This window comes from Macaca mulatta, chromosome 18 (assembly GCF_049350105.2).
Source record: "Macaca mulatta isolate MMU2019108-1 chromosome 18, T2T-MMU8v2.0, whole genome shotgun sequence".
Taxonomy (NCBI): Eukaryota; Metazoa; Chordata; class Mammalia; order Primates; family Cercopithecidae; genus Macaca; species Macaca mulatta.
In genome coordinates, this window is record NC_133423.1 from 43,573,491 (window position 1) to 43,598,435 (window position 24,945).

Consider the following 24,945-nt stretch of genomic DNA (forward strand, 5'->3'; position numbering starts at 1 on the left):
CAAAACTTCATATGTTGAAGCCTTAACCCCCAATACTTCAGAATGTGACTGTATTTGGAGAAGAGATGTGACAAATCACCTTTAAAGAGGTGATTAAATTAAATGAGTCTGTTAGGGTGCGCCCTAATCCGAATTGACTAGTGGCCTTATAACAAGAGGAACCTTTGACACACAGAGACACCAGGGAGGCTACATGCCCAGAAGAAAGACCACATAGACACACAGCAAGAAGGAGACCATCTGCAGTTCAAGGAGAGAGGCCTCAGAAGAAATCAACCCCACTGACACCTTCATCTTGGACTTCCAGCCTCCAGAAGTGTCAGAAAATAAAATGCCTGTTGTTTACACAGCCCAGTCTGTGGTACTCTGTTATAGCAACCTAGCAAACAGATACAGAAGGAATATTCAACATGATGGGTGTAGGTCAAGACAGGCTCATCTGACAACACTCTCTAAGCACAGGGAACAGGTATGAGTTGTGCACCAGGAACAAACCCCAAACTTTTGAGTTGTGGCCAAAAGACAAGTGAAGAGGTGGTGAGGGGCATTCTCATGACCCTTCTGGCTGGCTCGAAGGCTGCTTCCTGCCACTCAAAGCACTACTATGTTCAAACTCCATCTTACCCTCAGGGTGTTTTCCATGCCACAACTTTACTGGAAGTGCAGCTGGAGCACAAGATAAGCAGGAATTCCTCAAAGGTTGTAAAATAGTGGAAAGATTTTGCAGAAAGATAACAAACTTCTGAAGAATAAGCTCTGCACCTCCTCCGTCACCCATCTTGGGTACCACAGACCTTCATTGCACAGCATGTTTTGAACAAATTGTATTTATTTACTTACAACTTATTGCTTATTACTTACACAAATTCAATTTTAATATTTACTTGATACATTTTATCTGTGAAAAATTGAGGGTATCCTGGGTTGGGTTGGGGTTGAATGCATTATTTTTTCCCACTAAAATTAGTAAAAATTTTTTTTTTCATTGAAAAGCCACCATTGAAAAGCTTAGTAGCTCATTATCCCCAATGGGGATGACAGTCCCTTTGATCCCACCCTGTTGGGGTGTTGGGTACCTTGCCCCTCATTGGACCTCCAGTGGAGTGGTGGGTGGGAGTGGGGCTACAGTTCCTGCAGGGGGGTTTGGCTGGAGGAAAGTAGCTACTGTCTCGAGTTTTCTCTCTTGCTAGGCTGCCCCTTTCCTGGTCCTCTGGCTAGAAAGAGTAGGCTTTTGTTGGGGCTCCGTTTGTCTGCTTGGGCCTCAGCGTGTTTCTGGGTCTCCAGTTTCTTTAGCTCCAAGTCTGGGATATCTGAGCCAAGAGGAAAACCCCAGGAAATCAGCCGTGTGTCATTCTTCAGCTCCCAAGGTCCCTGACCTGTCTGTCTGCTTTCTACCTTTCAGAGTCTTCTTAGGTTTGTTTTTATATACAGTGTCCAAGGTTTGGGGTTGTCTGTATTTATTTCAATAATTTAAGAATCATTATTAAAATATCTGTAAAAATCTGGCACCCTGAACTGAATCCTGCTGACTAGGCATGCCCTGGGCCCTTCTCAGGAGGCCTGCATGACATTTTTCATCCCTGGTGTCCAAGTTCAATCTTGTTGGGTTCTGATATACATTCCTGGGCAAGGGCACTGTTGCCTTGACACTTGGGTGGGAGAGACAGCCCCTCCATTCCCAAACACACCTCCCTCCTCAATGGCATTGCTGAAATATTCAGTTTCACTCCCCATGGCAGGGTAGGAGCTATCAGCACCAGCACCTGGAGAAGAGTTGGGCCCCATCAGAAAAGTGGGGCCCTTGAGTCAGGTTCCTCCCAGTGATTCTACCACCAACTGGCCTTCCGATTACCCAGCCCAGCCCACCCCCAAATGCCTGAGTCAGCATGGAGAGCTGCAGCCCTCATTCTGCAGAGTATAAGGCAACCCCCATTGGAGAACCCAGCAGAAACTGTGGCCCACAGACCACTCCTCAGGGCGCCTCGTGCCTGTGACTTTTTGTGAATTCTCCCTCCTTTAACTTCTCAATTACTTTCAACTAATTGCTCCTTCCATGCTCTTTGTTCTTTCAACGTGAGTTATTTTTAAGCCCAGAGAGGAACCTTGGAAATTCCCTGGCAGATAATAATTGATTCTCACAACTTTTGTCATCCTTATTTAGAATTTTTGTGGCGCCTGCAGCTATGGCCCAAGAAATGTCCCCAAAGGATGGTTGACCAAGCCCTTCCCAACATCCGTCTTGAAACTGCCTGGTTTCCCACTTGCCATATCAGGGATTTCCCTCTCTCTACCCAGTGCACGCCTCCACCCCCAGAAAAGAAAACAACTTCTGTCTACCTGGAGGGGAAGGAAGTAATTGCTACATGGCTGGTGGTCAGGGGCTCCAGAAAGAAATCAGCTGGCTCCTGCAGGGCTTTTGCAGCTCATTCCTGGAAATCTGGAGGGACCCGGAATTCCATGTCTTCCTAGTTCGAAAGAGCTTGGAGCCAGCCAGTCCTGACAATCTAGCAATGGCCAAGAATGTCCTAGGCCACTTGGCACTAGTGGGAGTGCTCAGGCTCACCCTTGCTGGGCGGCGGCTCCTTTGTACATGTGGAAAGCCATGCTCAGTTGGGAGGGAAGCCAGGGAGTCCACCTCAAGTGTTCCCTCCTAATTGGGTAGGCAAGACTAACAGGTTCAAAAGAAGGAGGTCTTGATATAGAGCTAAACGGCAGATAGAATCAACTGGGTGGGCCCCGGGAGGGCAGAGAAGAAACCAGATGCCACTGGAGAAAGAGGCATTAAGATTGTCCCTCTGGGCTGGGCGCGGTGGCTCAAGCCTGTAATCCCAGCACTTTGGGAGGCCGAGACAGGCGGATCACGAGGTCAGGAGATCGAGACCATCCTGGTTAATACGGTGAAACCCCGTCTCTACTAAAAAGTACAAAAAACTAGCCGGGCGAGGTGGCGGGCGCCTGTAGTCCCAGCTACTTGGGAGGCTGAGGCAGGAGAATGGCGTGAACCCGGGAGGCCGAGCTTGCAGTGAGCTGAGATCTGGCCACTGCACTCCAGCCTGGGCGACAGAGCAAGACTCCGTCTAAAAAAAAAAAAAAAAAAAAAAAAAAAAGATTGTCCCTCTGTCCTCCCTTTTCCTTCTTCCTGCACAAGGCCTTGCTTAGTTCTCAGGGCAAGTAATTGCTGGGACTGGCCTCTGTGTGCAGGCGGGCCGAGAACCTTTCTTCCCATTCGACAGATAAGACAACTGAGGCTCCATGAGGTGCACTCCCACGGCAGAGGGACTGCCATGGGCTCCATGAGTGGGCTAAGCCTGTCAACTAATCACAGCACCTTGCAACCACCTCCCGTCTGTCTCCTAGTCTCCTTTATAGCCTCCTTGGCTGACGAACACTCTGGGACAAAGACCGTAGTGACCTCTACTAATAGAGAGAAAGGGCTGAATGGCCACTGAGACCTCGGTGGTGATAACTGCATGAGGTCCAAGTTCTTTGCCGGAGAAGGAGCCAAAAGGGCCGCTAAGGGCACTGGAACAGACTTGGGGTTGGGCCTCATTCTCCAACAATGGAGACCCAGGCTTCCCTGCTCCGGCCATTCACAAATATTTGTCAGCGGTCGTTGGCTGGGCCAGCCAAAACCAGCTCCTCTCTCTTCTGTGTTTGCTGGCGCTGGGTTTCATCGATACCTTCATTCAGGGGCCAGCTGGCTGCTCCCCACGAAACCTGTGGGTTTGGGGTTTGGCTGGGCCAGGGATGAGCCACTTTTGCTCCCAGAAACCCGGCAAGGAGGCTGCACTTGGTCTCAGACACATGGATATGTGGATCCGGGGTTGGGAAACATACTGGACACCCAGTTTTGCAGCCCTGCAAGCAAGAAGGGCAAAACCTCATCTCTCTGCGTCTACTTCTGGGGAAGTCTTCTTCGGGTCAGGAAGAATGGCCCAGGAGATAAGGTTAATATTCCATTTGTGCTACTGGCAACACCTGCTGTTGGGAAAATAATGCTTTTTATTTATTTATTTTTTTGAGAATGGAAATTGTCAGTTTATGCTTTTTCCATCGTTCATTTAGTTTATTCTTTCTTCTTTGGGTTCTGAAATCAGATGTCTTGTTTCACTCTAAGACTGCTCTCTTTTATACAAAAAAACAAAAATGTTCTCAGAACACCACAGCTGCATTTTGGGAGGTGGGTGTAGGGAGAATAACTTCAAATTTTGTTTTAAAATGGTTTTAACAGCAGTCCAAATGGAGACAAATGTCCCTCTGTTCGTTTTTTATTTCATAATCGTTCCCAACTAGATATTCTGAGGGCCACTGACTTATTATGGTTCTCTCCATGTCGGACACTTTACCACATAATTTGTAGGTCTGCTTAAAAATTTCTGAAAGCAAAATTCCTAGGGCAAGTGGTTTTAAAACTATGCATGGGCTCATATTTCTTGCCTTCAGGAAAAGTGATGACTGCTTATTACCAGCGTAGGCACCTCCACTCCTGCCCACCTACACATGCCCTGAGTGAGCTCTGCCTGCCCTGGCCCAGCCACCTGGGACAATGCAAGAGTTGCAGTGAGGCTCGGAGGCACAGGCACCAGCAATTTCTTTGCAGCTCAGGGGCTGCTTAGCCAAGTGATGGCATATAGGACCCAGGAACAAAAGTCGCCACACACACCCACCCCAGTTTGCAGAATGATGGGGAAGCCTAAAAAGGAAAAGTATAAGGGAGGGGAGGTTTTCTTCCCTCATGAGGGAGTCAACCAAGGGACATCATGGCATTGGCTGATGAACCCTCAGAGACAAGGATCACAGTGACCTGCACTAACAGCACCCATGGTGCGCGCAGGGCTGAATCAGATGATGGGTGTCCCCTGAAGGACGCTCCTTGCCAGGTCTGTCTGGGGGATGGCAGCGTGCACAGAGCCTGGCACTGTGCCACTCAGTTTCATGGGCTGGGTGATCTCACCTCTCTGTGTCTGTTTCCAGCTGTGCCAGTCCCCACCTGAGGGGCAGTTGTGAGGATTACATGAGTTACAGCATGATGGATAAGAAAACCAAGGTCCAGAGAGGTTGCTTTGTTCTTCTAGGGTTGCCCAGCTAGTTAGTGGCAAAGCCCTCATCGGAACTCAGATCTGTTTCTGCTGTAACGCGCCATATGACTGGATTTAACAATTACTTATTGGAGATCTCAGTGCTCTATGGAGAACTGGGGGCATTGCTACAAAGCTTAGGCAACACACAGGCCCTGTAATCGCCAGGGCCCATCGTTATCATCATGGCGGCAACAGCAGCACTGGACCAGCTGCTTCCCGAACACTCCCTCCTGACAACCCTGAGAGGAGAGGGCCAGCATGCATCAGAAATACTCCTGCCACCGTGGGCGGCCAGCCAAGCTGCAGACTCTCCCACTCCAATAGATTTTGTGGCTCTCTTTGCTCAGAGTTGGGTGGAAAACAATTCAAGATTGAGGTCTTTGCCAGCCTAGGCAAAAGTTCATGTAAGAAGTGTGGTATCTCACTGCATGGACTAAAAGCTTTAGAAATCAGATGTTTACCTCGCCGAATGATGCTCTGGAATAGAAGCAAGGTCTGACTGGTACCTCTGTACCCTACAGGCAAAGACTTTTCTCACCAACTGTAGAATGAATGAATGAATGAACAATAAATGATGCAGAGAACGGCTGGTTCAATGTTGTTTCATTAATTAAACACATGCTGAGACTCTGTTCTGCCCAGAGGTTAATCAGAGATGTCAGTGGGTTCACCTGAGGCCACATAGCTCCTGCAGCCCTCTGAGAGAAGTTGGGGTGGAGGCAGGGTATGTGTGTGACAAAGCTGTTCAGCTGTCCCTATGGAGTCCTTCAGCACTCCCCTAATCCCATCCAGGTCTTAAGGTCCAGACCTGAGCGGGAGCCTTCCCCAGCTCCCAGGGTCCCACCCGAGCCCTCCAGACTCCTGATACGATTACAGTCTGGAACGCCCTACATCACACCCATGTCTCTGCCACCGGAGTGTCTTGTGTGTGCCTCTGAAATGCTCCCAAACCATCCACTTCCTTCAGATGAGGCAGAGCCTTCTCTCTCTCTTCCTCATGATCTGGGGAGGAGGCAGCAATGACCAGTGCACAGTGCTGCTGCCTTCATGAAGCTGAGGGTCCATTTGGAGAGACAGATGTAAATCCATTAGTTACAGAAACAGGTCTCTAGCTTCATCCCAGGACAGGAGTCACAAAGGAAAGGAAGCAGAGAGCGGCACAGTCCTACGTCCTACTCTGGCCTGGAGGCAGACTGGCCACATAATGAGTGGAACCCAGTGCAAGATGAAAATGTGGGCGCCTGGTTCAAAAGCTATTGAGAAAGTCAAGACAGTCCCATTGGAGCATAAACCAAGCGCAGGCCCTGGACTCAGGCAGTTTACACACTCTAAGTGTGGCCCTGAGGCCATAGGACTCAAACTCACATCACAGGGATGCAAAAGAATGGTTCATAGCTAACATGTAGGAAGCAGTTACAGTGAGCCAGGCATGGCTTTCATTTAACCCCAAAAGAAGCACTATTGTTCACCCCATTTTACAGAGAGATCTTCAAAGCACAGAAAGGGTAAGAAACTTGCCCAATGCCACACAGCTTGCACCAAGCAGCGTCTGGGTTTGAACTTAGGTAGTTTGGCCCCCGAATGTGTGCCCTCAGCCACCACACTGAGGGTGCTGAGAGTGTAGGGCAGCTTGCACACCATTGCTGAGCCACTAAACCCAAATTCAGAGGACCACAGGCCTCAGCCAAAGTCAGCAAGGAGGGAGCCGTGGGCTGTCCTATGGCAGCGTGTGGTGCAGAAGCAAAGGCGGAGGGCTGAGCCAGGGCCTGCTGGGAATGGGGAGGCTGGGGCTGGTGAGGGGAGAGCCTGGGAGGGCTCTGGATGGGAGGGTTGGAGATCCGGCCAGCCAGCCTTGGCTCCACTGCGTCTGGGGAAAACCACAGAAGCCGCAGCAGTCCTTGGTTTCCATCTGTGCTGGGAACAGCCCTTTCCCACCACAGTCTGCTGGTTCCTGTGGCTGGGGCCTGTGGGGCAGGGCTGGGGGTTTGTTTTTGGGGTGGCCCCTCTGTCTTCACTGCTGCCTCGTGGTGAAGGGAGGAAAGCGTGCAGACTCCTGCCACCTTCCTCCATCTTGGGGCAGCACAGAAGGCCAAGGGAAAAAGGCTTTCTTGGGGATATTCTATGGGGTTCTGAGCTTCACTCAACTGCGGACCCATTTCTGAGGCCTCCTCTCAACCCCACTGGAAATCCAGGGCTCTTGGCCCACATTGCCCAGAACCAGTTTGCTGGGCAGCTTTGGCTAACCACTCAACTCCCTGTGGCTCAGTGTTCCCACCTGCAGAATGGGGAGACCAATCCCGACTCAGGTTCTTAGGGTGGCCTCCCACCTACAGGACTCCTGCCTGGATCACAAGGCTAGTCTGAGGCTACAATGAAATGAAGCCCGGGAAAGCGTGTGGGGAACAAAAGCACGTTCTAAATACGAGGTATTATTTTTGTTCCAGGGTGAATCCAGCATTCCAAGAATCCTCAGCCTCAAAAGTTCTGAGGCAGCGTGATGTCATGGGAAGAGCACGCGGCTGCCCTGGGGAGTCGCCAGGCTCCGCGTGAACCTGGTGGAGTGTTTCCAGGGGAAGGCCCTCGCCCTTCCGCTCAGCCTGCCAAGGCCTGCAGTCTCCCGGATCTGGCCCATGGACCCTCACTGCAGCCTGCTGGTGGCTCTGGGCATCCCCTGAGCTTCACAGTAGTTCCTGGAAGTTTGAAGTATGGACTTTGGAGCCAGATCCCCAGAGTTCAAATCCTGACGCTGCACTTTCAGCTGTTCAACTTTGGGCAAGTTCCTTAACTGCTCTGTGCCTTAGCTTCTTCCCCTGTAAAATGGGAACAAATAGAAAACTATCTCATAGGGTTCTTGTGAGTTTTAAAGGACTTGATATAAGTGCTATATTAGTGTTTGTTTGTAATATTATTATGCCGTGGGTTTTCCAAGCAATAGAGCACGAATCCTCCAGCTATGCAGAGGGAGGGATCACACCATGTACCCATAGTACAGATGGGAAGACTGGGGCTGTTTCAAATGTTAGGTCAAGGAAGAGACCCCAGGATGTCTGGATTCTCTTCTGGTTTTGGGCTCTAAGGGCTGAGCTTTGGGCATAGTTTCCCACCATGAAACTCTTCATCACCCAACATTCACTACCATCATCCCGAGGGAAATACTGTGACGGGGTCCCCACAGCTTGGGATCCACCTTCAGTGACTTCCTCTACCACCGGCCCAAAGCCCGGCCATTTGAATCCACCATAGCTGGCCTCGGTACCCTGGCCGATGGGCCTTAGCTGGCCCTCTGCTGTCTCACTCATCCCACGAGTTGATTGACCTAGAAGTCGCTCTCCCGGAAGTCACTCTTTCTTGCCTGTTTTAATCTCACCAACTCGGCGTGGTGGAACAGCCCTTAAACTAGAAAAGCTAGGACCAAGAGGAAGGCACATGGAGAGAAAGTCACCTAAAAGTTCTTTAAAATCCCAGATGCGACCAATCATGGAGTCTGTCTGAAAAATGAGGGGTGGGGAGGAGCGGCCAGTAGAGGCAAGGCTCAGAGATGCAGCCTGGACTCACTTACCGAAGGAACTTTCTCATGGGGATGGCTGCCCTGCAACAGAGGGGTCTGTCGGGGGACATGGTGAGCTTCCTGTCATGGGAGGTGTCTGATCACTGACCAACAGTTAGAAACCGCAGTGCCCTATACCTCACTAATTAGCTATTGCCTATTCTGCAACCAGCACGTCATCCAGGAAGCCCTCCTGGACCTCAGCAGCCCTCTAAAGAGTTCTCATCTGGAGAGACAGCCTGATGTGGTGACAACTCGAAAGCTAGACAGCCTTGGGTTCATATGCTAGTTTTGCCCTGGTCTAGCTGGGTGGTCTTGGACAAGTCACTTAACTTCTCTGCCCCTCTGTTATCTTATCAATCAAATGGCCCTCATAACAGCTATGCACACGGTAGCTGTGAGGACGGGCTGCGCCGATCTCCGGGAGGTGCCTTCCCAGGGAATGGGCCTGACTCCATTGTCCCACACTGTCCCACACCTCTGGGTTTCTGACTTTCCTTCCACTCTCAGGGCTGGAGTGAAGGTGGAGTAAAGATGTAGTGACACTCAGTTTAGCACCATCATTATCCCTCCCTCTTTCCCTCCCTCCCTTCGTCCCAAGTCACCATGGTACTCAGATTTAACAAACACTGAGTGGCCCCCATCTGCTGGGGACACACATGTTCCCCCTTGATCCTTACAGCAACCCTGGGGGAGCCTTTCCCCCTTGGGAGAGGTTGAGCAGCAAGCCCATCCAGGACCAGGGCCTGAACCCCCATCTTGCACCTGTGCTCTTCACTCCAAGAGACTGACCCATCTGTGCTCTTCTAGAAAAACTTCCTCACTGCTATTTAAAATAATCTGGTAGGAATAACTGAGAAAGTGCAAAGGACTGGGCATTGTAATTCGTCAAAGTCCATCTTGGGACTGGTGGAAAGGGCTGCTTTCTCCATTACTTTGGCCATTGATGGGGTGACCTATAACAAAAACCTCCTTTTTTGTTAAATTATTATTATTATTATTTCTTAGAGTCAGGGGTTTGGGTTTTGCTCTGTTGTCCAGGCTGGAGTGCAGTGGCATGACCATAGTTCATGCAACCTTGACCTCCAGGGCTCAAGTGATCCTCCCACCTCAGTCTCCCAAGTAGCTAGGACTACAGGCTCGTGCCACCATGACTGGCTAATTTGTTTTTTTTTTAAATGTTTATAGAGACAGGAGTTTTGCTATGCTGCTAATGCTGGTCTTGAACTCCTGGGCCGAAGCCCTCCATTTACCTTGGCTTCTCAGAGCACTGGGATTATAAGCGTGAGCCGCAGCCCCTGGTCGCAAAATCCTCTTGAACAAGCCAATTTCTCTTCTCCTAGACTTTCTGAATGAAGTGTTTCACTTCAAGGCCTGGGCATGAAACCGAATAGTGACCCCAGGACTCCGAGGTGTCAGGAGCTTCCCTAGGACAATGAACACACCTCAGCGGCCTGAGCTGTGTGTGGGCCGCCACCCTGTTGGCTCCAGTGCAGGCCCTTCCCCTGCCCAGCGCACCTCTCTACTTCTGGCTAGAGGCCCTCCATGCAAGCCTGCCTACTGGGGTTTCCCAAGATTCTTAGCCAGGAACCCACTGGGAGCTTGCGGGGGCAGGAGATGGGGCACTGGAGGCTCAGCACTGGTTGGCAAGCTGGCCGATGGTAGCCTCCTCACCCATCGTAGTTTCTTCTTGATTCATTGAAAACCACATTTGATCCAACAAATGAAGAATATTGTTTCTCAGGCTGGCCTCTCCCCTGAGATCTGGTTAGAGCCACATACCAGCTTTTGAGTCTTCCTTTGCAATCCTAAAATCTGATCAAACTCTGGTGTATTTGTTATGCGTAGGGGCTCAGGTTGCCACAAAGCAACATAACATATGGTTCCTGCCCTTGGGGATCTTAAAATCTAGCGGCAAAATTGCTATGTCTATTCAAAGAACCATCCACCACAGCATGGGACAAGACAAGGGGTCTGGTGAGTTCTCCGGGTGAGGTTAGGGAGGGCTTCCTGGAGGAGGTGAGGTAATGGAAGGACCCACAGAACCAAGAGAAATACCTTGAAAAAGAAGAGTAGAGACACTGGCAGTGGTTGGAGGTTGGATGGAGACAGAGAAGCGGTGGGGATGGGAGGATCCCCTTAAGACTGCCGGGGAACTCAGCTCCATCCTGGATCAGGCGCCAGGGTGCTGGACTCAGCATTTTTGACCCAGGCCTTCAAAGTCTCTGTTTCTGGATGAAGAGACCATGCCACACTGAGGCCTCTCTCCTCTGTCCATCCTGCTGTGTGGCCTGTCATCTTGCCACGCTCTGACCTGAAACCTTTGGTGACAATGCTCCCTCTCACCTAATTTCTGACTCCTCCTGACCAGCCTGGCCCTCCTGTCTACCAGGCAAGAGCTAGAGAGGCGGTGCCACCATCATAGTGCCTCACCTGCTTGTCCCTGTGCCTGATCTTCCACACCCATCAAGACCCTCCCCACACGTTCTCACTTCAATCAGTATGCACCGAGTACTCCATCAGGCCAGCAATCTGTGACCCTGGTGTCCCACACACAAGCGTTCCAGGGGAGCGCAGCACAGGAGTGACACTTTTCAAGAGGGACAGCGTGGAGCCTGGGGCACCTCTGAGAGCAGACAGGTGTCGTGGGTGTGCCTGGGGGCTGGAAAACAGCTAACAGCCTGAGCTAAAAGTTCTGACCACAGGGTGATGATAAACCTTGTCCACATTCCCTCTGCCTTGGGCTGGCCCTGGGAGGGGATGCCGGCCCTTGTTGGGGAAAGGCCCCCACGGGAAGCAAAGATGACCCCGCAGATGGGACACAGAGGAGCCAGCTGGGCTTCGTGGGCTGTGGAGCTTCCAGGCTCTTGGCGGAGAATGCCGCCAGCCACCTCACTCCATTAGGCCTCACAGCCCAGCCACCCTTCTGGGACTGTCTCCTTCACTCACGACTTCATTACTGACAGGTTCGCTTGTCCCTGAAAGGCTGTTTTTCCATCCTGGGAAGGAGAGGAAATATGAAATGGAGTTAGCTGGAGTAGGGCCTCTCTGGGCCACATTTTTGAGCCAGGGCTGGTGGAACTGATGGGGCCGTGGTGAGACATTATCACAGAGAGGACTCCTCAAGGTTTCATGCACAGCAGAACCCCCAGCCCAGCCATCTTGGAACATGGCTTCCCAGCGGACAGTTTCTTTGTCTAGAACCTTCCAAAATACAAGGGACCTGGTAGCAGGGTGCTGATAACCTTCACATTAAACACCACTCAGCTAAGAGTCAGCCTGTGTATTCCGGGACAAAGACCTGCTCTACTAGTTCCCAAATGCTGGGGTCCTGAGGCTTAGAGCAGTGAGTTAAAAGTCAATGAAAGGCTTTCCCTTATGATAAAAGGCAACTAATACATTTAGAAGGAATGATGGAATTAGAAAATCATTTGGCAACCACCATAAGCATAATTGTTTCAAACAAGAATCATCAATAGAAGTCAGTGGGTGAAAGTTTGAAGAAAAACAGAACATTGGCATAGCCTCAAAATATCTCCCCAAAGATATTTCTTAATTACAAAGGGAAAACTTGTAACTTTACAGTGGAGAAACTTGGCAGGCACCACCTTAGCCAGGTAATCACAGTTAACATCACCAGGCAGGGGATTAAAGAACAGCACATACCTCCTGACAAGGTGCACTGGGAAGGTCACATCACTACAGTGCGTATAACCCAAGTCCAATCATGAAGAAATGCCAGAGAAACTGACATTGAGGGACCTTCTACAAAAATAACTGGTCACTCTTTAAAAAAAAGGCCAATGTCATGAAATACAAAGACTTAAGAACTGCCCCAGGTTGGCCGGGCACGGTGGCTCACGCCTGTAATCCCAGCACTTTGGGAGGCCGAGGTGGGCAGATCACAAGGTCAGGAGATCGAGACCATCATGGCTAACACCGTGAAACCCTGTCTCTACTAAAAATACAAAAAATTAGCCGGGCGTGGTGATGTGCACCTGTAGTCCCAGCTGCTGGGGAGGCGGAGGCAGGAGAATGGTGTGAACCCGGGAGATGGAAGCTTGCAGTGAGCCGAGATTGCGCCACTGCACTCCAGCCTGGGCGACAGACTGAGACTCCATCTCAAAAGAAAAAAAAAAAAAGAACTGCCCCAGGTTAAAAGATACTAACAAGTCATCACAATTGAATGCAGCCCACAGTCTAGGATCAATCGTTAGAGAAATATGAGTAAGGTCTATAGACTCAATTACAGTATCGTATCTATGTCAGTTTCCTGAATTTGAGAATTGTATTGTGGTTATGAAAAAAAGTCTTTGTTTTAAAGAAACACACTGTGAAATATTTAGCAGTAAAACGGTATCATTTTGGCAACTTACTCTCAGACGGGTCAGAAAAAAATGTATACGAGAGAGAGAAGGATAAAATGTTAACATCACAGGAAACTGGGTGATGGATATATGAGAATTCTTTGTACTATTCCTGCAACTTTTCTGAGAGTCTGAAATTTTGTCAGAATCAAAAGTTTTTAAAAATAAGCAGGATTTAGTTAAAAGGGAGGAGGGGAGAGGCCATTCTAGAAGAAATGCCAAGCTCAACAAAGGCTTGGTGGCAATTTTTCTTAAGTCAATTTCTTACACACTGGGCAAACCAAATGAAATACAATGAAATTGACACGAGGGGGTCCTGCTGCACCTAGCAGGAGGGGAAACTGCAGAGACCCCTTACCGTAGGATGGCACTACCAGGGTTGAACACAGAGCTCATTGTGCATCTGTGTACTTGGAACCAATAGAATCCTTAATGGAACTTGAGTGTCTGGGCACAGTCTGAAGGGCGGCCAAACCCTCCCACATCTTGGGGAACTTGGGAGGGCCTGTGTACCAGCACTCACCAAAAGCAAGTCAGTTTGACCTTTTGGAAAGCACTTGTGGTCAAATTTCTCAAAGTAAGCCCCTCCTCTCGGGGGTAGGCCTGTAAGGCACTTATCAGGAGACCTAGCCCCTCAACGGGAGGGAAAAAGGATGAGTTCTCATTATTCTTATTTTCACCTTCGTGGAAACTGGGGCAGTTTAGAGGGCTGCCGCAGCTGAATCTTGCTTAACTCTTTGGGACTTGAGAATTCCTGTCACCATAATATTTTCTCTTGGAAACACTCTTAAGTGTTAAAAAACAATTTTGTTATTTTTGGTAGTACTAAAGAAGTTACTTTATGTCAAATACAGTTTTTAGATTGATATGTTATTGGAGGTGAATTACAAGATTTGTGTTTAACCCGATCTTTAATAACATTCATGAATACAGGCAAAATTTAGCCTTCTGCCAATTATCAAGTGATGCATTCTTCTTCATTTATTGCAAACGAGTTATGAAAGCAAAAGCATGATTTTCTACAAAGAAATTTCAAAATGACATATTACCATCACATTGTGGATTTGGCATCAGTATACACTAAACTGTAGGCTAAAGTTTGACTATATAAGGCATAAAAAGAAACAAAAAGTAAAAACTGATTTCATGGCCTGCTGTTTGGAATTCTTGAATTTTCTGTTTTTCTAAAAAAACAAAAATCAACCGGTTTGATTTTGTAATATTCTTGCTTTGTTTCTAAATTCTGAGACCTGAGAGTTTTTAGGAAGTGCTTCTATCCAAATTGCATGACGTGAGTGAGGAGGGCTTTGGCTCCCTGTGGACACAGAGTCAGATAGATGGGTGTTGGGCTCCGTCTGCCTCCAGCCTGGGGTTGTGAAGCTCTGCAAGCTGCAGGAGCTGCCACACGAGAACTCTGACCAGATGAATGAGGCTTGCAGATCCGGCCAGAGCACCCTGAGGCATATGTGCAGAATTATTACCACTTACGTGTTCCTCATGAACCAGCCTTTTAATATCAGTGTTCTTTAATGCTTCCTGCCTTTAACCAACTGTCCATTATGGGTAAAAAATTAAATATTTGACTAAGAATAAAAATAATTTAAAATGTGTAATGGTCAAAACCACCAGAGTGGCTCTCTGGGCTGCTGAGTGATAAACTGGTGGAGGGGCCGAGTCCTGGGTGTGCTGCTCCCATCTCCACGAAGCCCTGATGCTCACCCCACGCCCACAGGCAAGAATTCACACTGCGCTGTTTAAAGATGAAAAAACACCCCAATACCCCTGGCAGAAGCAGGGAGAGCCAGACTCTGGACCCAGCCAGACTCTGGACCCAGTCACTTTCTAGTATGGGCCCCTGGGCAAGGCGCTTACTGTCCATGCCTCAGTTTTTCCATTTGTGAAATGGGAGAATAATGATGATAAAGGCGATTGCATTGGTTTCCAAGGGTTAAATGAGCTGCGCCTTGGCTCTGTGTTGCTCTGACACAGAGCAAGGCTCAATAAGTTGATTCTGCTGCTGCTGTCATCGCTCACTCGGGAAACGGCAGCAGTGACAAGTCAGGACTCCAGACATGGCGCTCTCGCTGTCTGCGCATGAACCCAGGAGGCCCGAATGCAGAAGGTGCGTCCTCTGGCATCTCTAGGGTTCCTGCGTCAGGTTCAGCCCCTTACAGGCAACCTTGGGTCTACAGCCCCTTTGGGGAGCATCCACAAGGGTCTGGATTCCTCTGCTTGCCCTCTGGGGAGCCTCAAGGCTTGAGAAGAATCCCGGGGCACCCTGGACACTGTGCTGCAACCTGCCCTGCTCCTTTCTTTCTCCCTATGAGCACCCATGCCATTCCCCTGCAGGAACTCCCTCCCCACTCATCTTTGCCTCAACACATCTCTTGCTTCTTGGGGAGCTCATGTGCTGTCTCCTTCAGGAAACGGTCCTGGTTACCCTGGCCCAGAGAAAGGCCCTGTCTGTCCCGGGACCTTTTCCTAGTGTTGAGAATAAATGTCTGCATGTTTATGGCCTATGTCCACAGCTCATCCCTGGAGGCAGGCAGGGACCACATCCTGTTCTTCTGCCCCTGCCTGGCTTTCTACAGTTGGTATTGGGCTCCACTGGAAATAAGTGTTTAGATTTTTGCTGTGGGTCAGGAGCCCTGGTAAGTGGTTTCTGAGCTGGAGGACAAGGAGGCAGGTGTCAGGCCCTTGGTCCCAGCAGCACTCACTGGCTCTCTGTTCCCCGGGAGGCGCCCTGTGCTCCCTTCTTGTGCTGAGTGTGGCCCAAGGTAAGATGAAGATGAGGAGAGGACAGCAGAGTGGGAGGCTCTCAGCCCCATGAGTCCGCTTCTTTTGGGTGAGAAACTGAGCCAGGCCTCTTAAAGATGGCCTTGGTTGGCCAGGCATGGTGGTTCATGCCTGTAATCCCAGCAGGTTGGGAGGCCAAGGCAGGAGGATCACCTGAGGTCAGGAGTTTGAGACCAGCCTGGTCAACAGGACAAAATCCTACCCGTACTAAGAATACAAAAAAATCAGCCAGGCATGGTGGTGTATGCCTGTAATCCCAGCTCTTTGGGAGGCTGAGGCAGGAGAATCACTTGAACCTGGGGGGTGGAGGTTGCAGTGAGCCGAGATTGCATCACTGCACTCCAGCCTGGACAACAAAGCAAGACTCCGTCTCAAAAAAAAAAAAAAAAGATGGCCCTGGCGATGTGGCTGATGGAGTGGGCTGGGCCAGTGCTGGCAGAGCTGGCAGGACACAGGGTGGGGTAGGGTAGCACCTGGGTATTTTAGGCTCACGGAGTGCCCACTGCCTGGCAACATGCACCAAGGAGAGGGAGGGGCAGAGTAAAGAGCAGACTCTGGCTGGAGAGGCAGGCTACCGGCTCTACTCCAACCTGTGGCTGTTAACTGTGTGACACTGGCCTAGAGGAAACACCTCTCTGGGACCCAGTTGTCTTTTCTAACAATAACAACTGCCAGGATAATGAATGACGTGTATGGTGCTTTCTCTGTCCAAGACGCTATTCTAAGAACACAAATATGCTTACTCAATCATCACCACAGTTCTATGGGGTAGACAGTGACATTATTGTCCTCATTTTATAGCTGATGAAACACGCATAAAGAAGTGAAGTAACTTGCCCCAGGTCACACAGCTGAGGAGAGCCCACACTCTTAACCACGATGCTATATTTCTGGACTTGGTGGGGTCGGGGCATGGGGGGGCTAGATAAATATTACAAATAAAACACTGTAATATTTCTAGAACCCATCAGGAATTTTTTAACGGTCTGGTTTCAGCTACTCCAGGCTTCCAGTGAGTTGACCACGGGTAGGGAGAGGTCCTGGGAGCTGGTGTCCACTCCTTCCAAAGCCAGAGCATCTCTGCTCCCTGGTGACACAAAGGAACAAGGTGTGCAGTAAGGGAAGAGGTGACAGTCAAGGCAGGCCAAGGGCAAGGACTGAGTAGCCCAGGATGTCCTGAGTGATGGATAGAAATACTTCTTGCTCCTGGTCCTTAGGCATAAAAGTGCCAGAGTAAACTGAGGAACACCAGTCTGACCCCTGACCATTCTGCTAAGAGCAGATCTGGGACTTGCAGCTTGGGTGGGGTTTCTGGAGAAAGGACAGTCCAGCAGGGAAAGCCCAGGCATGGTCAGGGAGAGCGGAGGCCCAGCCGATGGAGACAGCAGGTGCATGGCCAGTGAGGGTGGGGTTGCAGGAAGAGATTCTGGAAAGTTAGGTTGGGCCAGGTTTTAGAGGACTCTGGAGGTCCATGGTAGGGGGAAGGGTAGGACCTTTGGTTCCGGCTACAGGGGGCCGTCTCTAAGTTTGGAAGCTGGATGGTCAGAACTGGGCTTCAGGGGCAGGGCTGCAGCTGGGTCACAGGCTGCCAAGAGAGGTCCCAAGGGGCTGAGCAGAGAAAGAAAGAAGGGGAATTATCCGAGCCCAGACTCTACGGCAGCCTGCCTGCATCCAGGTTCTGGCTTTGTCTCTGACTTGTTGTATAACACCAGGCAAGTTGCAGAACTGTTCTCTGCCTCAGTTCCCTCACCTGTAAGATGCAAACATAATAACATCTACCCTAAAGGGTGGTTGTACTGACAATGTGCATTGATATTTGTAGAGTATCAAACACAGGACACATGCTCTAAGAGTTTATTAAATACAATAGCCTGGTAGACCCCACAGCACATCAGCAGAAGGTCACCTGGGCCACTGCAGATGGCCAGGCAGACATCTGGGGAAGGGGAGGAAGAGGGGAGGGAGAGGAGCCAACGGGTAAATATTCCAACTACCAGCACAACTCCCTCCTATGATTCCTGAACAGAGGAATTACCTAAAGGCATTTGTGAACTTTGAAACCACAACGTATGATAGAGCTGTGCCCCACAGGCCTCTCGGTTTCCGGTGGCCCCTGGGAAGGGCCCCGCCAAGGGCCAGTCTGCCGGGCCACCATTTTAAAATGCTAACCATCCAGTATGGGAGCAGCACCCTCAGCACGGAGTCAGTCTCCACTGCCGCCCTCTGAGTGGCAGTGATGACAGTCTCTTTAAAGATGAAGTGACTGGGAAGAGGTAGAGAGGTTCGTCCACAGGCCAGAGAGTGAGCAAGGGCAGAGCCAGAGCCAGAGCGGGGTTTGTACTGGGGCCTGTCCCACCACACCCCACCAGGTGAGTGAAGGTCCATCAAGTCCAACTGAAAACCTTCCCCTAGTGGCCCATCAGGCAGGGGTTCTATCCTTCACAAAGGTGTCATGGGCCACAACACAGGAGCGCACTTGCCTGACGTCCAGTTTGGGGGTTAGGTCTGTCATTCTGACACCCCAGTTTCCCTCAATAACCCACTGTGGCCTGTGCTAACTCTGCCCCACAACTCCCTCTGCTCTGGCCTGAAGGCTCTTACGCTAGGAGGAACCTTGGCTGTCCCACTGGTGACGGGGAGTATGAAGAGTAATAACTCCCACCCAGACGAGGACACTAACATCCCTGCAATGTCACAAGCCCTGGGAGGTGGGAGAAGCCTTAGAGACAGGGTGACCAGCTGTCCAGGGTGGATGGTGGGAACTGACCTTTCCTTCTGCTTCAAATCTGGACTCTGAGGCTAGGACTTCCTGGGGTGTCTTATGTCTGGTCTCGGGAGGGGACCTGTAGGAAGGGAGGTAGCCCAAGGAGCTGGGCAGGTCCCTAAGCGAGGTGCTGAAAGGCCCTGAGAGGATAAAGTAAGTGACTTTGAGCAGGGCTGGCTACCTTCCTGTCCACTCATTCACTTACTCAACAGCGGTGTAGTGGGCATTCACCCATGCCAGGCTCTCCTCACCACCCAGTGGGGAGATGCAGAAGATAAACAGAACAAATGCACCATGGAGAATGCCAGAGCGTGGGAAGGCCTATGGAAGTGGGAAGCTGGAAGGACTGGGAATGCTGGTGTATGGTGGGGGCACCCCTGGTGGAGATTGCCTTTTTAGGTGGAATGGTTAAGACAGGCCTCCCTGAGAAGGTGACATGGAGCAGCCAAGACTTGAGGGAGGGGAGGAAGGAGCCATGCAAAAACCCAGGAGAGGAGCAATCCGGGGAGGGGGAACAGCCAGTGCAAAGTCCCTGAGGTGGAACTTCTGGCCCCTAGGAAGGCAGGGTGGTGGGAGTGCAGAGTGTGAAGGGGGAGGCCACATGATGAGGTCAGAGAGGTGGTGGGAGCTAAATCATCTGGGGCCTTGCAGACCATTGAAAGGACTTTGGCCCTTATTCTGGATGAAATTGGGAACCACTGGAGTGTTCTGAGCTAAGAAATGACATTGAAAAAGGCAAGATCAAAGACAGTAATGTTATAGGAGTAATCCCAGTGAGAGCCCACGCTGCCTTGGCCCAGCGGACAGGAGTAGAGGGAGTAAGAGGTGGAGATGTTGGATCTGCTTTGAAGGTGGGATCCGTAGGAACTGCTTATGATCCACTGTGGGTGGAGAGAAGGGCTGGAGTCAAGAATGTCTGCACGGTGACTGGCCTCAGCAACTGCAAGGAGGATGGAGCTGTGTTGTCTGAGATGGAGAAGACTGAGGGAGTGGGGCAGGCTTGGGGCAGATGGAAGCTTAGTTTTGGAAATGCTGACTTTGAGAAGTGTATTAGACACCCCACCATGGAATGTTGAGAAGGCTGGGGGACCCTCTGCTACCCAAGGAGCCGGTCTGGATGCCTTAGCTCATGCAGGTACCTGCTCTCTCAGGCACAGCAAAAGGTTTGTTTTTACATCAATCTAACTTTTACTTACAATTATGTGAAACATTTAACATGGTTGTAAGGTCAGATCTGCAAAACAAGGTGTTTAGAGATGTCTAGTGCTACTGACTCCGCTGTGCCCTATAAATAACAATTTTATAGGTTTTATGGTTTATCCATCTATTCATTATCTTTAATATAAGTAAGCAGGAATACATGTTTGTATCTGTCTTTTTAGAGAGAAACAGTAGCATACTACATATACTTTTTCTTACTTTGCTTTTTTTTTCAATTAACATTAGTAAGGTTCATGTATTTCCTTCTGCTTTTGACTTTTAGGGATGATCTTTTTTAATGAATTGATTAAAATTCAACTGAGTTATAAATTGCCTAGAAATCACAATCTAATTGTTGATTCCTAAAAATTGTCTGTTCCAAGGTGGTTTAATTCTGCTTTCCAGCAAGGCCTACCACTCTGGGTAAGGGGCAAAGAGCCCCTAGAATTCCATGAGCAGCAGCTTACAAGAGAATGGGTTATTTTGTGGTTTCTTCCTCTTCTGAACATCAAGACCTCACTGCTTCTTGGTAACAGAGTGGGGCCTTGTGAGATGCTGGGAGCAGCACCAGGGCAGAAACTAGAGAAGAGTCTGGCTCTACTAATAGCAAGGGTCCCACCTTGGGGAGCCCAGCTTTTGCTGCAAAATGAGGACCTTGGACAAGATGTTGCCCATTGGCCTTAAAATGGACACTGTGGACCCTGTGCAGAAGCTGACCCAAACCCACTCCTGGCCAAGCCACAAAACTAGCCACCTTCTCCTTGGAGGAAGGATGTAGACACAGGAGTCTCTCATCGTGCAGGGGACCATCACTGGCTTCTCTGCACAGCGGTGGGGCACAGGGCTGCTGGGTGACATGGAGCCATGTGGAGAATCAGGGAGACAGGACTGTGAGCAGGAGGCAGAAGTAGGCATGCAAAGCAGGGGTCGAGCAGCAGTTTGAGCAGATGCAGTTCTAGGGAGTTCACGGTTGCCTGAATGTGAGTGCAGCAGCAAGTGACTGGGCAGCTGGTCCAGTGGCAGAGGGGTGACTGCTCTCCCAGGGAAATGGAGGTCATGTCCCTGTGCCTCACCTGCTCTATAGGAAGCTCCATATGCTCTGTCTACCTGAGGCTGGGCCAATGTCAGCTTCCCCAGGAGGGCCATCTGGGGCCTAGGGGCTGTGGCGCGGCAGGTCCAGAAACTTTCTGATGCGCAAGAATTGCTTTTATTCTCTCTTCCACTGTGAAAATTTCAAGTCTGGAGCCACCCATTCTAGAGCCACCCATTCTATATGTTTTTCCTTCTCCTCCCAACCCCCATCACAACTCACACATGCAAAGGCAAGAGGCCAGGAAATATATATGCCCAGAAGGAAAATCATCGGAGGAACAGGATAGAGCTAAACTCAGGCATCCCAAGGCGGCAGTCTGGATGGAGAGTTCCATGAAGCCGTGCATTGCACATTCCTGCTTGAGTCCTCTCCCAGCTTCTATGCACAGCTCTGGCTTCCACTCAGTGCAGCTGGAGGAAGAAGGGGACCCCAACCCCCAGAGACATTGTGGGATCTGCTGAGTGGTCCCAGAGCGTGCCGAGTGCAGACAGCAGCTTGCTTCAGCACTTGGAGAGGCACAGGCATTTACTCAAGCCCTTCACCTTCCTCATCCCAGACACGAAATACATAATCACCAAGCTCATTAACCACAGCCCCATGGGGCTGTACAGGAAGGAATGTGGGAGAGGAACCCACTTTCTGCACTGACCGGGTCTTGACTCAGTGTATCTTGGAAGAAAGAAGAGGAGGTCTGAACGCTCGCACCCAGAGGCGGCTTGGTAATTGCAGGTTTTCATAATACTCCGGGAAGGAACAGTCGCTGCTATGGAGAAGCCAGGGAAAATGCTTCGTGGCAACCATTCCCAGGAACAGGGCCATCCTAACCACCAGACCACCCGGGTGTGCCCTTTCCAACTCCTCCGCTTCCCATGACATATGGGATCACAACCAGCCCAGCCCTCCCCAAGAGACCATCCATAAACATTTACGGAGTGTTTACTATCTCTGCCCCAGATTGATGGCCGCACCTCCCAGGGAGGACTGGAGATGGAAAGGGAGTGCCTCTCCCTTCTCACCAGACCCAGGCACCTTTGGGTAAGGGAATCCCAAGTCTCCATTGTAGCCTATTTTGATGGGGGAAACTTAATCACTGGCAAGAATCCTCAAGACTCCAACTAAATGCGTAGGAACTGGGTTCTGGGACTCAAGACAAAAATCCAAGGTCCCACTGGACACTTGGAGATACAGAATCTGTTCTAACACCCTGTCCTCACCTCCTCCCCTCTTTCCCCATTCAGCTTCCAGTCTTCCAGTCTCCTTCTCTCTAGCATGCACTTGCTTCCTCCGCATCCTCCACCTGCCATGTGCTTCCCGCCACGTGCCTGTGCGCTGGCTGTCCCTCCAGCAACACGCTGTCTTGGACTTGCTGCCTGCACATCTGCATGCAAGACATCCACAGATGCAGCCACAGATGCAGTGAAGAGTTGACGCACTGGATCTAACTCTTCACTGGCTTCTCACACCCTCCTTCCTGGCTTGGCCTCTTTCCTAACAGTGTTCTCTGCTTCTGAACACCACACCAGGCACGTCCCACCTCTGGGCCTTTGTCTCTGCTCAGTCACGTATCAGGAATGCTCTCGCCTTGCCCTCTGCTGGCCCCATTGAAGAGATGGATCAGGTTCCACCTCCTCCAGGAAGGCTTCTTGGCTACTCTAAACGGCAAAGCCTTTCCTTTCTCTGAAGTTACAGGGCCTTACGGGCTGCACTGTGCTGTCACACACACACAGACACGCACACACATACACAAACTGGACACACATACACATATGCATAGGCACATAACATATACATATACTCACGTACACATATTGCACACACCCATATGCATGCATACATGTGTGCATATAGATGCATATAAACATACATATGCATATATACCATGTATATATATGTACACAGGAGTACACACACAGCAATATGATGTTAAGTGTAAATTGTTCAGTATACCTTAATCATCTCATTCCAACTAGACAGATACTCCTCTAATGTCTGGCTCAGTCTAGGCTTGTGAGAAGCATTCACAGAGCCTCCCTTCCTGACCAAAGCCCCCTCTCCAGCCCCTGCTTCCTATCCATACAGGGGCTGGCGAAGGGCGTTGCTCCCACCACCCTGGGGTCATGAGGTGGGTGAGGTCAACACTGTAAAGTGATTCAGCCTCTGGGAAGTCTTCCCTTTCTCTCCCAGAATGTTGCCGTGATGATGAACAGGATGCAAATGAACCCCAGTGAATCCTGGGATTCAAATAATCTTATTTTATTTTTTGAGACAGTCTCACTCACTTTGTCACCCAGGCTAGGGTGCAGTGGTGCAATCTTGGCTCACTGCAACCTCCACCTCCCGGGTTCTAGCAATTCTACTGCCTCAGCTTCCTGAGTAGCTGGGACTACAGGCGTGCGCTACCAAACCTGGCTAATTTTTATATTTTTAGTAGAGGCGGGGTTTCACCATGTTGGCCAGGCCTGTCTTGAACTCCTGGCCTCAAGTGATCCACCCACCTCAGCCTCCCAAAGTGCTAGGATTACAGGCGTGAGCCACTGAGCCCAGCCCAAATAATTTTAATGTTGCTAACCTGGTATTATCTCTGACCACAGCAATGCTGTGGGTGGGGGACAGAAGGTGCAGCCGAGGGTCTCTCCACTCCCTGTCCCGGGGAAGTGGGTGGGGACTCGAGGTCTTTCTTCCAGACAGCCTGGCCCCTTCCCCTACAGGAAGTTCCCATGCTGGGTTTGAGCCACGGCTCACGGGGCAGGCTTAGCAGAGTTAGAAGAACACCGTGTCCCTCATGGCGTTGCCAGCTGGCTTTGCTGGGTGGATGCCCAGCTTTATTTTCAAATATTCCTTTTATTGAACCCCAAATTGTACCCATGTCCTTGAGAATGAAGACCCTTGCTGAAATGCTCTGAGCATTCTTGGACTGGATAGCTTAGCTCTGAGACAGCCCTGAGAGACTGGGAGAAGGGAGGGCTTAGATATGATTTCCAGGGGGGAAGGGCTGCGAGGGTGAGTTGGGAGCAAGCACTCTGGGGTGGGTTGGTGGGCCTGCTGGATGTGCAGAGCCGGAAGGGTCCCCATAGGCGTGGCCTAAAGCTGACCTCTTGGCCAGCAGACTTCATCATGGGCTGCAAATGAAAACCCTAGGTGGGCTCAGATAATGTTCTTCCTTCTCCTCAATAATCCTAGTTGCTCTGTGGTGGATGTGCCAGCTCAGCACCCACACTGTCTCCAGACGCTTCCTAAATACCCACCTAGAATCAATTCACTGAAGCTGTGTGCCCTCGACTGCCAAGGAGGGGGGCCAAAGACCCTTGCCTGACAATCTGTGTCACTGCAACTCCTCCCCAGCCACAGGATGTTCCCTGGGCCTTGGACACGGCTCCATCAGTGTCTGACAGCACCCCACTCCTGACCTCGCACTCAGTGGTTTCCACAGGAGACAGTGGCCAGCAAAGAGCTCAGCTAGCCCTATTCAAACTCAGGCTGCGGCTGGATCTGCAGGATTAATGCACATGGAGGCGGTGACTCCCAGACGAGACAGGCAGGGCCCCAGCACCACCATTAGAGGACTCAACTTGATCTTCACTTCCACTCCGAGCACCCACCCCTCCCACACAGCTTCCCACTTCCCTCTCCGCCCCTCCTCGCCTCCTCCCTTATCTATAATCCACAAACTTGACAGAGTTAGTGACAGAAGTGTCCGAGTGCCTTGGGATACTGCCTCCCCAGGGAAGCTACACTTTAGAAGGAACCACAGGGATTATGAATTTTTAACCCAAATAAGAATGCACTAATGATGAAAGTCCAGGCAACCAGGCCCCTGACGCCTCTCAAAATAACGCTCCTCCTCCTCCTCCTTCTGATGATGGTGATGTTGTCTATAGCCACACCACCCTGAATGTGCGCAATCTCGTCTGATTACAGTGATGGAGATCAAATATCTGGAAGGCATGGCCTCTATTGAAAACTTGAATGAATGAAACCCTGAGGCAGCTCTCACAGCAGTGAAACACACCTCCTCCCGCCTTGCACAAATCGGACACCCTGGCTGGGATCTGGACAGCTCTGTCCCTCCAGGGCATGGCTGGGGAGGGCTGGAAGGC

At 50.5% G+C, this 24,945-nt stretch overlaps 1 protein-coding gene across 23 annotated transcripts in view; it reads right to left on the reverse strand.

The window, feature by feature from the left end:
* CTIF (cap binding complex dependent translation initiation factor) overlaps positions 1–24,945 on the reverse strand; it is a 336,570-nt gene that overhangs the window by 105,831 nt on the left and 205,794 nt on the right. The gene's annotated exons all lie outside the window — the stretch shown is intronic.